Below are 15,830 nucleotides of genomic sequence, written 5' to 3' on the forward strand. Positions count from 1 at the left end.
GAGAGAGAGAGAGAGAGAGAGAGAGAGAGAGAGAGAGAGGATAGAGGTGGGGGGAGAATATTGCTTTGTGGTTTTCTAAGTCAATAGTTGGCAGGGATCTTTATGTATGGTTTTCTGGGCCCTATTTCTATTTGACACCACTGATATAGAGGATAGAGGCTGGGTTTGGAGTCAGAAGATCTAGGATCATATCCCAGCCCTGACACTGTACTAGGTACATGACCTCAGGTAAGTCATATAGGATCTCTGACCTTTTGTTTCCTCATTTGTAAAATAAATGAGCTCAGCTAGATGGCTTGTAAGTTTCCTTTCAACTTTAAATCTATGGTTCTATAATCCTAAGGCACATATCCTCTTTAAGCCTCACTTTTCTCTTCTGTAAAACTGAGATACTAATACTTACCCAACCTACTTCACAAGGCTATTGCAAGAATGTAAGCTTCTGGAGGGCAGGGACTGTCATATTGGTCTTTGTATCTTCCAGTACTTGTCACATAGTAGATGCTTAATAAATGCTTGTGGATGGATTATAATTCTTAAAATGTTTTGTAAATGTGCCTTATTATCATTAGCCTGCTCTCTCTCCATCATCATCATTATTATTATTATTTTCCTTTTTGGAAGGCATTTGGGGTCAAGTGACTTGCCCAAGGCCACATGGCTAGTTTTTGTGTTAAGTGTCTGAGGCCGGATTTGAACTCAGATTCTCCTGACTCCTGTGCCACCTAGCCACCCTGTCTCTCCATCATTATTGAGGGTATATTTCTTGGCCATTTCTCTTGAAGACTAATAAACGATAGCAAGAGACTAAAAATACCAAGGTACCAGATCTCAGGTTCTGGAAGATCGCACGTGATCAAAGAATGGAGCAGAACTATCATCCTCATCCTCATCATTAGCATTTATATAGTGCCTACTATGTGCCAGGTGCTATACTAAGTGTTTTACATATATCATTTGATCCTCACAACAGTTCTGGGTGGTTGGTGCTATATTATCCTCATTGTCCAGTTGAGAAAATGGAGACAAACAGAAGTTAAGTGACTTGCTCAGGTTCACATAGCTAGTAAGTGTCTGGGGCAGCATTTGAACTCAGGTCTCCCTAACTCCAGTTTCAGTGCTCTGTCAACCAATCCATCTAGCTGACCTTAAAAAAGTCTCATGATATGGAACTGTCAAACTCTTAGTTTATAATCCAATGATTGTATTTGTCCCTGTTGTGCTTTGGGGTGTTCTGGGACTTTTGTGGAAACTAGAGGATTCTGAGAGTTAGATCTACCCCTCAGTGTTTAGAAAAGATACTGGCAAACCAAAGTCAATTGTTAAATTTTCAGTATGAAACTTTCTACCTCAGAAATTGGCAAATGTTACAAATCAGGACTTGATTTGTTGTATTGTTGATTGTCTAGACTTTGGGAAGTGACGGAGAAAATGTTAACAATGAAGATTAATGTTAAAGTGTGTAATGAGTAGTACATTTTTTTTTGAGAGCCAATTGTTAAATTTATCAGCACACCACTATATATGTATATGTGCTTGTGTGTATGCATGTATAGACAGTTGTACATATATTGTATATAGACATACATCTATACATCTATGCACATACATAATCTCTTCCTCCACTCCATCTTCGCCAAGGCAATGCTGCTGATATTTTTCTTCTCTACTCTTCCGATCCCTTTAACTAGTACTTTATAAAAAAATCACTTCTTTCCCCTTTCCGGACTATCATTGATCATCATCTTAACTAGATATCTTCTATATAAAAATGCTGGGGGTGGAGCAAAAGAATGGGGCATACCATGTAATTTGTCCCCAAGGGATGGCCTTGGGCTCTGCATGCCTCTGAGGACAGATCTAGCCCTGAAACTCAGAAAATATTAACCTTCCTTCTAGGTCTGCCCCTGGCTCTCTTTGTGACCTTAGGAAAATTGCTTTCATCCTATGAGCTAACATCACATCATCTACTTCCTTTCCAGGGCTAACCCAAGAATAAACTAGACTTTTCTGGTGCTTTGAGATCTTAGCAAGAAGGAACATGTAAATGGAACATGTCACTAGGTACTAGGGGACAATTTATTCTTCTTGTTAACTGGGTGTAAAAAAAAGTGTGGACTTGCATGCCAGTCTTGATAGCTTGATTTGAATTAATTAGGCTGGATATAAAGACAGGAGCTAACCTGTCACTTAGAATACATTATAAAGTAAAGCTTTTGGATATACTTGTAGAAATTTTAATCAAGCAAGATCTTAGTCCAACAAGCAATCCTGCTCTTAAATACCTCAATTGGGGGGCTTAGAGAGAATCTCCTGGTGGAACACAGTTCTGAGAGTGGCGGCAGCAGGAGAGGTACTAATTTCATGCTCCCCTGGGACCTTGTCCTCTTCTCTGTTTTCTGAGAGGTGAGAGTATCAGCGGCAGTTCCCCAGACTCAGTTTCTAGGTCAAGACAAGAGTCTTGTAAGGAGTTGAGAATGACAGAGAACACTTTACCTAAACTACCACCACTTTGGTATCGTTTCTGTTGTTGTTCAGTCATTCTAGTTGTGTCCAACTCTTCATGACCCCACTTTGGCTTTTCTTGGCAAAGATAGTGGAGTAGTTTACCATTTCCTTATTTAACAGATAAGGAAACTGAGGCAAACAGGGTTAAGTGAGTTCTTCAGGGTCACACAGCTAGTAAGTGCCTGAGGCAGGATTTAAACTCAGGAAGAGTTGCCTTCCTGACTCCAGGCCCTGTGCTGTATCCACTGTGCCACCTAGTTCCATTCTGGTATCACTGCATAAGTAGAATCTATCTGACTGATGGAAATCATGATAGCATAAATAAAAACACAAATGTCAACATACAAAAACATTTGCATGACGATGCCTGCTGGTGGATCCCAAGCAAGCAGCCATGGTGGCTCCATGATCTCCTCAAGTTGACGTAGACCACAGCTCACAGCTATCATCATCCATGGGGAGGTAGTGCATACAGCAGAGAGAATGCCCGCCCTAACCTCAGGGGACCTGGGTTCAAATCCTGCCTCTTGTGGTTATGACCTGTGTGGCTTAACCTGTTGGGGGCCTCAGTTTCCTCCTCTTTTACATGAGGAAGCAGGGCTCTGAGGTCACTCTTTCATCCTATGCCTTTTTCATTCAGTAGAATGAGTGTTCATATCTTTCTGCAAATCCTCCGTAGAGGACTCAGTTAACACTCTGCAGGCCTTGCGTTGGGTCTTTTTACTTCAATCTCTTAGAGCAGTGGCCTGAAGAGACTTGGCAGATGCTATTAAAACCCATGGAGCTGAAGCCTATGCAAGCTATGGAAGACTATGGAATATAGAAAAAATATAGGAAAATATGCATGGGCTAATACTTCTCAGACTTGTCCATAAAGTCACCTTACTCAAAGCCAGGTGTTTCAAAGAGAGAGAATATTAACAAATAATCCTTAAGCCATGTCAGTATAACTGGTTTCCTTTGTAATCCTATGTATTTTAGTGTAGTACTTGCACAGAGTAGGTGCTAAATAAATGTTTGTTGACAGTTTTGTTTTATGCATTTTAAAACATGGTTCTGTGAAGGTTGGTCTATGTAGGCTACACCAAACTGCCCAAAAGGTCCATGTCACAAAAAAGGTTAAGTACCTTTACTATTAAGGAGTAAGATGGAATCCACAACCCAGATATGAAAATAACATCATTACTTTATAGCCCACACTCTTGCTGCTAGCATATTATGTACAATATCCATCATTTTGCTTATTTTGCATAAATTCTTTAAGCATATAATTAAAGGTTGAGGGTAGAGTGGACATTTATAAAGTATAACACATAGGATTTAGCACCATGGCTAAAGTCTAGTTAATACTGCATATATTCTGTTATTTTGAGGGTTGAAAAGAGAAAGGGTCACATATATCCAAAATAATTTGGTAGCTTTTTTTTAAAGCACATCACTTTCCTATAGTATGGAATCAGTAATGTCATTAATCCAATAGTTTTACTTATCTCATCTTTTTTTCGTCCGTGCTGAATATGGTTCCTTTACTTGTATGATATTTGAGAAAAGATGGGTTTAAAAATACTCTAATCCAAAGGCAGTGGAAAGGTGTGCTGTGGATAGGGTGTTTAGCCTGGTATCAGGAGTACACATCTGGCCACAGACACTTTCTAGCTGTGTAACCCTAGATAAGCCACTTAACCTCTACCCTCCTCAGTTTCCTTGGAGATAATAGTAGCACCTACATCCCAGGGTTGTTGAGAGGACTAATTTTTTTGCCAAAAACTTAGCACAGTATCTGGTACACAGTAGGTGATTAATAAATGCTTGTTTCTAAGCTTTTTCTTTTTCTTTATAGAACTGCTTTATTCCACATAGCTTGGGCCACTGTAATACATACACAGGATTACAAAGGAAACCAATTATATTGAAATAAAAATATAATTTTTTTCCTCCAAACAAATCCACAGACCCTGTGGTTAACCACCTTTGCTTTAAGGTCACAATTTGTATACAGTAATCACAGTCACAATAGATTCTGCCTTGAAACAAAGAAAGTAACAATGATGAAGGATGATAAATTAACTAGGGGAAAAGAAGAACTCAGAAATCCAAAACTGTAATAAAATTTTCATAGAATCATAGATTTAGAGCTGAAAAGGGAGCTTAGAGAGATATTCTACTTTCTTTATTTCAGAGATGAGGAAACTGACACCCCTTCCCTGCTCCTACCTTCCATAACAGAATATAAACTTCTTAAGGACTGGGATTATCTTGCTTTTATGTTTTAATCCTGAATACCTAGCAAAGTGTTTAGTACATAGTAGGAATTTACTAATAATTGTTGAGTGTGTGGACAACTTGTCCTAAGTAATATAGATAGTACTTGGGAAAGATAACATATGCGACATCTTGTACCCCAAATAAGGCAGGGCAACTTAACTGTTAACACTATTCGTTTATATTTTTCTAGCTCATTTAAGGAGTAAGTCATAAATCCAAAGTGACCAAGGTCATGACATCTTTTGATGAGTGGTCAGGAACTTCCTTGAGTATTTTTGGTCCGTCTTCTCTCAACTGCTGGAATCAACATCACATGCTTTGGAACAGACCTCTGTGTTTTGTCACAGACTGTGGTCTGTTAAACTTCTTTTGTCTTGTAGACCCCTTGGGCAGTCTGATGAAGCTTGTGGACCCTTTGTCAGACCAATGTTTTTTTAATGTGTAAAATCAAATACAAAGGATTATGAAGGAAACCACTTATATTGAAATACTCTTATTGATATATATATATATATATATATATATATATTTTCAAACTCATGGACCTCAGATTAAGAATCCTAACCTTAGATTAAGAAAATTCTCCTATAATATTAATTATTGCTCTAGAAGAAGACATCCTAATGCCTTTAAAATTTTATACCCATCAAGGACAGGGGAGAGTTCTTTTAAAATTGGATGGAAAACATTACCAATGCTTTGGGATCTCACCAGAGATAAAATATTATTCCTAATAGACTAGAGTTCAGTACAAGACAGCTCTATTTTGATCCAAAAAGGTTTACTATATAAGAAAATGTACGAGTTAACACCAATCCCCACACATCCTCAAAAAAAAATGCTTTAGGAATGGCATGGGCTCTCTGAGGCAGAACAAGCCCATGTCAGTAATTAATAGCTAGCATTTATGTATTGTTTCAGCAGCTCAGAGGGACAGTGAGTAGAGCACAGGGCCTGGAGTTAGGAAGACTCTTCTTTCTGAGTTCAAATATGGCATCAGACATTTACCAGCTGTGTGACCCTAGGCAAGTCACTTAACCCTGTTGGTCTCAGTTTCCTCATCTGTGAAATGAGATGGAGAGGGAAATGGTGAACCATTCTGGTATCTTTGCCAAGAAAACCCCAAATGGGATCACGAAGAATTGGACTCTGAAAACAACTGAAAAAACAACAGCATATATCATTTCAAGGTTTACAAAGTGCCTATCTATGATATACTTGATTCCCACAAGAGGCCTGTGGAGGAGGCACTATTATTCTCTCTGTTTTGTAGATGAGGAAACTGAGGCTTGGAGAGGTCAAATGATTTGCCTTGTGGCTGAGTCAGCATTTGAACTCGTCCTCCTGCCTCCAGGTTTGGGTCTCTATTCATTGCACCACCAGTAATAGAGAAATTTCTCATGTTGAGATGAGAGAGGGTAGTTTCTTCCAAGGATAAATGAAGCAGTGCTCATGGAGGATTGAGAAGAAGCATAATTGGAAGGCAAGGTCTGAGGGATTGGGAGCTACTCATGTCCTAAGGTTAAGATGAATGAGGCTGCTAGTCACAGCATTTAAAAGCTAACTGAATATGCTGACATTTAGGAAACAGAAATATAAGGTGCGTTGGGAGGTAACTCTTTGTTTGAACCCACGCTGCTTCCTGGAATCTCATTTCTTTTGACTATGGAGTCAGTTCTACTCTACCCTGGCTGCCACTGCTAGCTACCCAAAGGGATGGGTCTTAGGCCTCATACTCATAATGCAAACTGGCCATGCTTGAAATGAAAGATTATTGATGGAAAAGGAGAATTACTTTATGGCAGCACAAAACCCTGCACTTCCAGATGGCGCAAATAAATGAAGATCTAAGAGCCTAGCAAGTTTGACCGTTTACTAGAAACAGCTTTTTAAACATTGCCTATGTAAGTTTATTTTTTACCTAGTCTTTCAACTGTTTCTCATTTAGGGCCACTGAAAGAAAAGGTATCCATGGATAATAGAGTAATGATACTAGAGAAAACAAAACCCAAACCCCACATTCATTGAAAATGCTTCTCAGACTGCAATCAGGATAGTTGCATAGGGCAGATGTATTTGTATAAGGCAGATTTTTCCTGGGTTACCCAGCTCTTGGAGCAATGTTGTTGATTCTTTCACACACCTTTTCGGAAGGGCAGTTTGGTGAATATTGAGCATACATACAGCAGATATACATTTTTTTGATCCAAAATTTAAACTTTGTGTATTGAAGATCCCAGTTAAAGACCTTGTCTTAGATTGAAAAGCAAGAAATTCACAGAAGGATTTAATATGGAAATAATGGTTAGGTTACCTAGTACATAGAACTTACATATAATTTTTAAAAGTTTCCTCTCACTGTAGCATCTCCTCCAAATCAGATATAATATAGAACAACATTATCTAACCAGTTCATTTGAATTAAGCCTTGTACAAAGGTTCTTGCCCTTTTGGCTAAGATCAAGGGTATTATCTGTTCTTATCAATGTAATATCTGATATGTTCTCTTTCCAAGGACAATATATTAAATGGGTTTTTGAAACAGGGATATGGAAGGAGCTTGCTCTGAAAATTGTTTTGAGGCAGTTGGTGATTCAGTAGGTGGAATGCTGGGCCTGGAGTTTAAATTCAGCCTCAGACACTTCCTGGCTGTGTGATCCTAGGTAAGTCACTTAACCTCTAATTGCCTGACAAAAGGACCCACTAGAGAATGAAATGGCAAACCTCTACAGTATCTTTGCCAAATAAAACCCCATGGACATCACTGGTGTGCTATGACATGGAATTGGTGCACCGTATCAGACTGGACAACAGATACTGAACAACAACAAAACAAAGGTAGATGCTTAATATATGGCAATTTTTTGGCACAACAGATAGAACACCAGACTTGGAGTAAGAAAGACCTGAGTTCAGATCCAACCCCAGACACTTATAGTTTTGTGTGGTAGATGTATTTTTTTTTTTTGCTTTTTTTGGAGGAGGGAAGGCAGGGCAATTAGGGTTAAGTGACTTGCCCAGGGTCACACGGCTAGTAAGTATTAAGTGTCTGAGGTTAGATTTGAACTCAGGTCCTCCTGACTCCAGGGCCAGTGCTCTATTCACTGTGCCACCCAGACACCCCAAGGTAGATGTATTTGTATAAGGCAGATAGAACAATATTGTAGATTTTTTTTAACCCAGCTTTCAGGAAGTGTAGTTTTATGAATATTGAGTACATATACAGCCAGTATACAGTTTCCAGAGAAGTTTCCAATCAAAATTTAAACTTTATGTATTAAGGACTTAGATTTAAAAGCAATAAATTAATAGAAGTTTGAAATAATTGTTAGGTTTCCAAGTATATAGATGTAAACAACATTTTTAGAAGGCTGGACATGGAGTCAAGCAGCCCTGAAATAGAATCTAGACTCAGACACTTACTAGCTTTTTGACCCTGGGGAAATCACTTAAAATCTGCCTCTATTTCCTCATTTGTAAAATGGGGATAATAATAGCACTGAACTCCCAGGCTTGTTGTGAGGGTCAAATGAGATAATATATATTTCATTTTATTTTTTTCTACTTGCTTTACTTAGCTCTCTTTATATTTTCTATTTGCTCAACTAAGCAAGTAAATTTATTTGTTTTCTTTCAGAGAAAGTCTCCCCTTGAGAATATAAAATCCTTGAGGGCAGGGACCATATTACTTTTGTCTCTTTATCCCCAGGTCCTACCAAAATGCCTGGCAATAAGTGTTTGTCGATCTTTAAGCATTCCTCTAATCATAATTAATCACAACGTATTTTATTTGATTCATTTAAAGATATTATTCTGAAAAGAGGTCTGTAGGCTTCTATGGACTGCCAAAAGGGTTCATAACACAAAAAAGGTTAAGAACCCCTAAGCAAAAATAACTTCACTGAGGCATTGTGATAATAAATGAGAACATTTGGAGTCTCGTGGTGTTGCTATGATAACTGACACATATTCTAAAACAATTTGAATTTCTGGAATGAAAGTTTCCCTACAGTGACCTAAGGTTAATGGAGGTCTTTGGTTATTGGAGGGCACATTCTACTTTTATGATCTACAAGATCTACAAAGGGATTAAATAGGCTCTGAAAGCAAGTGTCTAGCTCTAGAAAAGAGAGGGAAGATTTGTGTTAAGACAAAAACATTTTCTTCCATTTTTAGTATTTCTAAACCTTCAATGGCTCTATGGTGGTGTAGTGGATGACATACTGGATTTGGAGTTGGTTGACCAGGGTTTAAATCTCAGCTCTGCCACTTACCAGCCCTGTGAGCTTGGGCAAATCATATCTGCTCTCTGGGTTAACTCAGCTATAAAATAAGGGAGTTTGATTAAATGACCGTTAAGATCTCTTCCAATTCTATAATCTGTGAACCTTGGAAATATGGGCACTCTCTCCACCAGAGCAGATTACGACCACTTCTAGCCCTTGGCATCACAATTAAGTATGTTGATTAAGGTCCTGGTGCATAAGGTGCGATGGTACTGGGTGTTATAAAAATAAAGTCACATAGATAGCACCCTTTCCTCTAGGTGCTTCTCATGTATAGTACAGGGCTTGGATTAGTTATCAGTAAATGATAGTTCCTCGATTATAGACTCAAGCACTTAAACTGAATTCCCTTTCTCAAAATGCATGATTTTTCTTTTAGTTTAATTCTATAGGCATTTTTTCTATTTCAAGTGTCTACTAAGTTCTAGGCACTGTGAATATAATGACAAAATGAAGACTGTCCTTGCCCCCAAGAAGCTTATATTCTACTATGGAATTTTTTTTTTCTGTACTCTGTACTGGACCTGTGATTTTTATGGATGTAGGGAAATCCCAGTGAGGAAAATTCCTTTGGCAAAGCAGTTGGCAGCTGTTCTAACTTAATCTTTAAAAGGTGCCTGGAGCACTGAGAGGTTAAACAATTTGTTTAAGAGCTTATAATTTGGTGTCAGGTGTGGGAGTGGTGGTGGAGAGGAAATGATATTTAAATTAATAAATGAATATGATATAATTTGAGGAGGGAGAGAATATAAAGAACTAAGGGGATCAAAGAGGGCTTTGCATATAAGGTAGCATTTGAGTGGGAACTTATAATAAAGCTGGAGATTCTAAAAGACAGAGTTGAGGAAGGAGTACATCATAGGGGGCCTCAGGGACAGCCTGTTTCAAGACATTGATTGGGGAAGGGGGAAGGGAGAAGAGAGTGAAATATGGAGTTCAGGGAACTGCAAATAGGCCAGTTAGATTGGAACATAGAATGTATGAAGGTGAATGATGTGAAATAAGTCTGGAAAGGTAGGCTGGAGCCAGACGGTGGAAGGTTTTTAAATGCCACGCTGAAGAGTCTGCATTTTAACCTACCACAGAGATGACCTCAGCCTCCTGACTTGGAAGTGATGAGATATGTCCATTTCCAAATTTTCACGGCAATAGATCTCAGAGAAAGGATTCTGGGGATTTTGCTAACCAGAAACCTAGAATGGGATTTCTTTGAGGCCAAGGAGAATTTATGACAGACCATTTGGAAAGAATGTATATTTGAGTGACAGTGTACCCTGTACTGACTAAGGAAAGCTTGACCTGGTGAAATATTTTGTAAGTAGCAAGTTTTTATAATTTCCTACAAGAATTGAAGATTGCAAAACACTTTGTGAACACAAATGCCGGGATCTTGAGATCCTCCATCTAATTGGTTGTTGACTTCTTCTGGATGCTGCTGCTGCTGATAGCTCCTTATGTGTATATGCCAGCTACTGTGCTAAGTATTTTACAATTATTATTTCATTTGATCCTAGAGGAAAATGCTATTATTATCACCATTTTACAGGTGAAGAAACTGAGAGAAATAGGGGTTGAGTCACTTGCCCTGGGTCACAAAGCGAGGCAGGCCATTTGGAAAGAATGTAGATTTGAGGGCCAGCTTATCATCATCCTTCCTAAAATGTGATGTTCAGCATTGAACACAAAACTCCTAGATGTTGTCTCAGCAAGGCAGAATGCATGACAGAAATATCACCTCTTGACTCTTGGACTTGATGTCTTTCTTAATGAAACATAGCACTGCTACACACACACACACATACATATAGACTTGCATATATATATATATATATATGTATGTGTGTGCATTGCTCTATTTCATGCTGTTGACCTATATTGAGTTTACAGTTCACTAATCTGGAATTCTCCCTATACCCATTATTTTTTTGAGTGGGGTTAGAATTTTTTTTCCCCAATTACATGTAAAACTTTGAAAATTCTTAAAAAAAATTGAGTTCCAGATTCTCTCCCTTCACTCCAACTTCACTGGGAGGGCAAACAGTTTGATATAGATTATACATGTAGAATCATGCAAAACATTTCCATATTAGTCATGTTGTGAAAAAAATAGACCAAAAAATCCCCAAGAAAAATAAAATCAAAAAGTATGCATTGATCTGCATTCAGACTCCAACAGTTCTTTCTCTGGGGATGGATCAATCATTTTTAGATGAAATTCTATTTAAAAATGCCTTGCCTTAAATTTTCCTTGTAGGAAGCATCATTCCTTCCCATTCCTTTATTTATTCCTAACTAACTCCATTTTGAAATTAATAAAAACAAAAAAAAATCTTAGTTAAAACAGTAAGATATATGACTACAGATTGGGAATGCCACCTGACATGTATAAGAACTGAAACCACGCTGGGTCAAAGACTAGGGATGCCTTCTTCCACTAACAGGCTTCAATTATAGGCTCATATGGACTAGGATCAGTCCTGGAGAGGTTTGACCTTGAAAGAAAAGAGTCAACTCTTTTCTTGTGGCTCTGGATTTTTTGTTGCCTCTTCCCTAGAGCCCTTGAGAAAATTTCATGAAGCTTAAATTTGGCTCCTGTCTAATAACTCTTCAAAATGTATGAGAAAGGAATTCAATGGAGAAGCCAGGCCAGATATAACTACAATTTTTTCCTCTACTATAAAAAAGGGTTAAAACATGAAAGACTCATAAACATGCCTCAACAAAGACTTAAAATGGGATATAGTGACCTATCACTTCAATTATATCCTTGCAGAAGGTTGATACATGATACATAAAACATGAAAATGCACACTTGTTGGAACTGTTGATGAGATGATTGACCTTTACCTCAGTTCTCTACTTTTTTGAGGTATAACCTCAAGCTCTACATCTTCTCATGGCTTGGGGCCCATCCTCATGGCAGTTGTCTTCTGGAAGAAGTAAGTAGCTACAGAAGAATCTTCCTGTTGCTAGTCAACTCCAACCAAGGTAGCTAGGAAATTTCAAACCTTAAAATTTATGAAGTTGCTGCCAGTGTTAGAAAGGGCTATTTCAGTATCACTATTGGTCACCCATACGCAAGGGAAAGAAGCACATAGCAGAAAAGGTGACCAAGAATCCAAAGTATGGGCTCAGGCTCACTTAAATGGCATTTTTATCTGCTGCTGTATGATAGCAACCTTCATAATTGCCCAGGGATGAAGAGAGAGGTAGTACCCTTCCCTCATAGGAAACACCAAAGAATTCTAAGTCACATGTTCAGGAGACAGAAAAAAGAGAGTGAGAGTAGATGTGGTTTCTCTCTTTAAAGTTCATTTAGTAATGGTGGCTCTTCTTGGTCCAGTGTCCAACCCCTTTGACAAAGTCAACTCTCTGTGTTGCCATCACGGGGATGAAGGAACTGTTGCTATACCATCCTAAAGTCCTTCAGTCCTGAGCATAAGAGCACACACAAGTGGATAAAGGCTCTGTTCAACTCAGCGCAAGCTCCAATAGTGACCTGTAGCTACAGCATATTGGAGGGTGGGAGTGATTTATTATGATGAATAGATTTTCTACTTTTTTCTTTGCTCACAGAATGATAGAAGCTTTTGTATAAGCTATTCAGCTTCTCACTGTACTAGTTTTCAAAACTGGATAACAATTAAATGGTGTGCTTTGCTATTATATTTCCTTATGATTTTCAAATTTGTTTGGAAAATATTCTAAATTTAGTAAGAAAAGAATTCAGATTTCTTTTTTCTAATATATGTCTAGATCTTATAAAGCAAATATTTCAGTGAACTTATGACTTCTATAAGGTTGATCCCTGGTTTCATTCCACTGCCTGCCTCTGGGTTGTTTGGACATAAAGTTTGGACAAATACAGTTAGCTGTAAAACCAGAAAAAATAACTTTAGTTTTTGGTACATGTGCTACTGACTGGTTAGCAGAAAGTAGAGGGAAGATCATCTTTTAAAGATGGTCCTTGATATCAAGATTGGCCATTTCAGAACATATGTTTACTATTACCAACGCCTACTGACCATCTCCCACAGAGGTTACTATTTTTTCTCCATTCCCAGTTTACCCATTTGTATGGGAGGGTCAGGGAGAGTTATAGAAGAGAAATCCAGTCAGTCCTAAGGAAAATCTTAAAATTACATTGACTTTGCTTGGCTTTAGAGCTGTGTGAAAGTTAATGTTTTCAGTCCATAGAAGTTCATACAAACCTTTTTTTTTTTTTCAAGCCTTGGATCATTTAGGTTCATATCCCTTGGGTGTCATTAGAAATTCCAATTTGAACTAACAGGAATTCTCAGAACTAAACTCACCAAAAATGGCTCAGTGGTCCCAGAGGGATTTCATGTTTAGGTGAAGTACTGCCTAGAATCAGGGGAATAGAATAGATGGTCTATTGCTATCCCTTCAGGGGCCCCTGATTTAATAATGGTAATTTTCAGCATACTTAAAAAAAACTCCTCTGTTTTTGAATTGGTAGCCAAAACTTAATCACCTCAATTTATGGTTCATTGCAAGAAATATTCCTATCTTTGCTTGGTGAATTAAATTACCATATAGCCACAAGCTGGCTTTTTGAATAGAGATACTGAAAAGTCCCAGAAATGAACACTATTGGAGAAGATAGGCAGGTGTCATTTAGCTTTGTAAATGTCTTAGACAATAAACCAGGGGTACTTAATTTAGTGTCAGAGAATCTTGGTTTGAATCCTGACCCCAACACTACTTATATAACTGTGGGCAGATTCCTTAGTCTTTCCGGATCCTAGTTTTCTCATCTTTAAAATGTTGTTTAATAATCTTCAGTTGTGTCTGTCTCTTCATGGCTCCATCTGGGATTTTCTCAGAGTGGTTTGCCATTTCCTTCCCCAACTTATCTTATAGATGAGGAAACTGAGGCAAACAGGATTAAGAGACTTGCCAAGGTTCACACAGCTAGTAAGTGTCTGTGTCTGGATTTGAACCAGGAAGATGAGTCTTCTTGATTCCAGGCCTGGCACTCTGTGCACTATGGCGTCACCAAATGCTGCCCTTTAAGGTTTTTTTTTTTTTTTAACCAATTGGGGTTAAGTAACTTGCTCAAGGTTACATGGCCAGTTATTTCTGGGTGTGGTGCTAAGTATCTGAGCCCGGATTTGATCCCCAGCTCATCCTGACACTGGAGCCTGTGCTCTTACTCGCTGAGCCACCTGGCTGCCCCTATGCCCTTTACTTTTTAAAATGAAGGGGTTGGATTAGATGGCCTTTAAGATCCTTTGGAACTTTAAATCTGTGACCATAGCTATGCTTTTATGCACTTGATAATAATTTACACAGTAGCAGTTTAATAAATATCAGTTGCTTAATTGGCTTTCATACTGCACTTTAAGAAGAGAAAGAGAAAGAGAGAGAGAGAGAGAGAGAGAGAGAGAGAGAGAGAGAGAGAGAGAGAGAGAGAGAGAGAGAGAGAGGAAGGAAAAAATAAATAAATGAATGAATGAATGTCTATCAATATTAATATATCTGGGTCTAAGTCCCCCTCTTCTGGGACCTACTGACCATATATGACCCAAAGCAAATGTATAACTTCTCAGTACCCCATAATATCTAAGACTGTAAATTTGGAGGGTTTGTGGCAATCAGCAGTGGTAGATGGAATTCTTTCTTTAGTAGTCAGTCAGTCAATAAAAATTTATTAAGCATCAACTATGTGTCAGGCACTGCGTGAGCAATGAGAATATAAAAAAAGCAAAATAGGCAAAAGACAGTCCCTGCCCTCAAAGAGCTTGCAATCTAATAAGCTCTCTATAATGATGAAATCACAGGTATGATTGGAAAAAAAAGGTAACTCAGTCAACAGCATATTCAGTTAACTACACACACACACACACACACACACACACACACACACACACACACTTCCTGAAATTAAGAAACCTGTTCATAGCAATGAAACCCTTTCAGAGAAACTGGGAAAGCTGATTTCTGTGAAAAATTCAGACAAGAAGAGGCCAGATGTAGTTGTCTGGTAAGGATTTTGATGTTATCTCTTGAGAGCTAGACAACAGCATTTCATGTAGGCTACCTCAGTTTTCGATTTTAAAAAGTGTCTGGCTTCAATAAAAGTATGATAATAATCTGAGAGCTTGATAAATAAATAGGCTAATAAATTAGCCTTTATAAATATCTAATTATTTATTCTGGAATAGTGACTGATTAGATCATTCTACCTAACCATTTTATATTCGTGAGGAAGGCTAATTCATTGATCAATAAAAGCCTGCTGAGAATTTCCTGATTTGATCTGACTTCTTCCTCTTTAATTTTCTGGTGTGCATGCAGCTCCCATTTACTTACTTATTCATTTTTTAATATTTATTAGATGTGCCTATCAAGGTAGTCTCTAGGTGCACTTACCAAGTTTAATAGCAAGAGAATGATCCTACATTTTAGTTTATGGCAGCACAGACCCAGGGCCTCAAAGAAATTAATCTGTGGGTGGGCATGTGAGAATCTGAATACAAATTTAAAATGTGCTTCAAATCTCCTGTGCCAGGCTATTGTGACGCCATGACCCTCACAATTATGACATGAGTAACTCATGTCAGGAAGGTTGGCTGAGTGGTTTGCAGACTCTGAGTGTGTGTGTGTGTGTGTTGTGTTAAAGACCAAATACTCTAAAGTCTCTTTCCAGGGCTTGCCTACAACCTAATTCAGAAAACAGGACAGCTTACACTGCCATAGTGGGAGTGGGAAAGGGAGTTGGAAGTATCCACTGCTGGGTATTTTATA

The 15,830-nt window shown here is 38.2% G+C and overlaps 1 non-coding gene across 1 annotated transcript; it reads left to right on the top strand.

The window, feature by feature from the left end:
- The first annotated feature begins 7,207 nt into the window (after positions 1 to 7,207).
- On the top strand, positions 7,208 to 7,399 carry LOC138169657 (U2 spliceosomal RNA). The gene has a single exon (XR_011170411.1). It is a non-coding gene; the product is annotated as a U2 spliceosomal RNA (small nuclear RNA).
- The last annotated feature ends 8,431 nt before the right edge of the window (positions 7,400 to 15,830 follow it).

Source organism: Petaurus breviceps, unplaced genomic scaffold, assembly GCF_028583685.1.
Source record: "Petaurus breviceps papuanus isolate PSGF00001 unplaced genomic scaffold, PetGlider_PUasm1.0 37, whole genome shotgun sequence".
Lineage (NCBI taxonomy): Eukaryota > Metazoa > Chordata > Mammalia > Diprotodontia > Petauridae > Petaurus > Petaurus breviceps.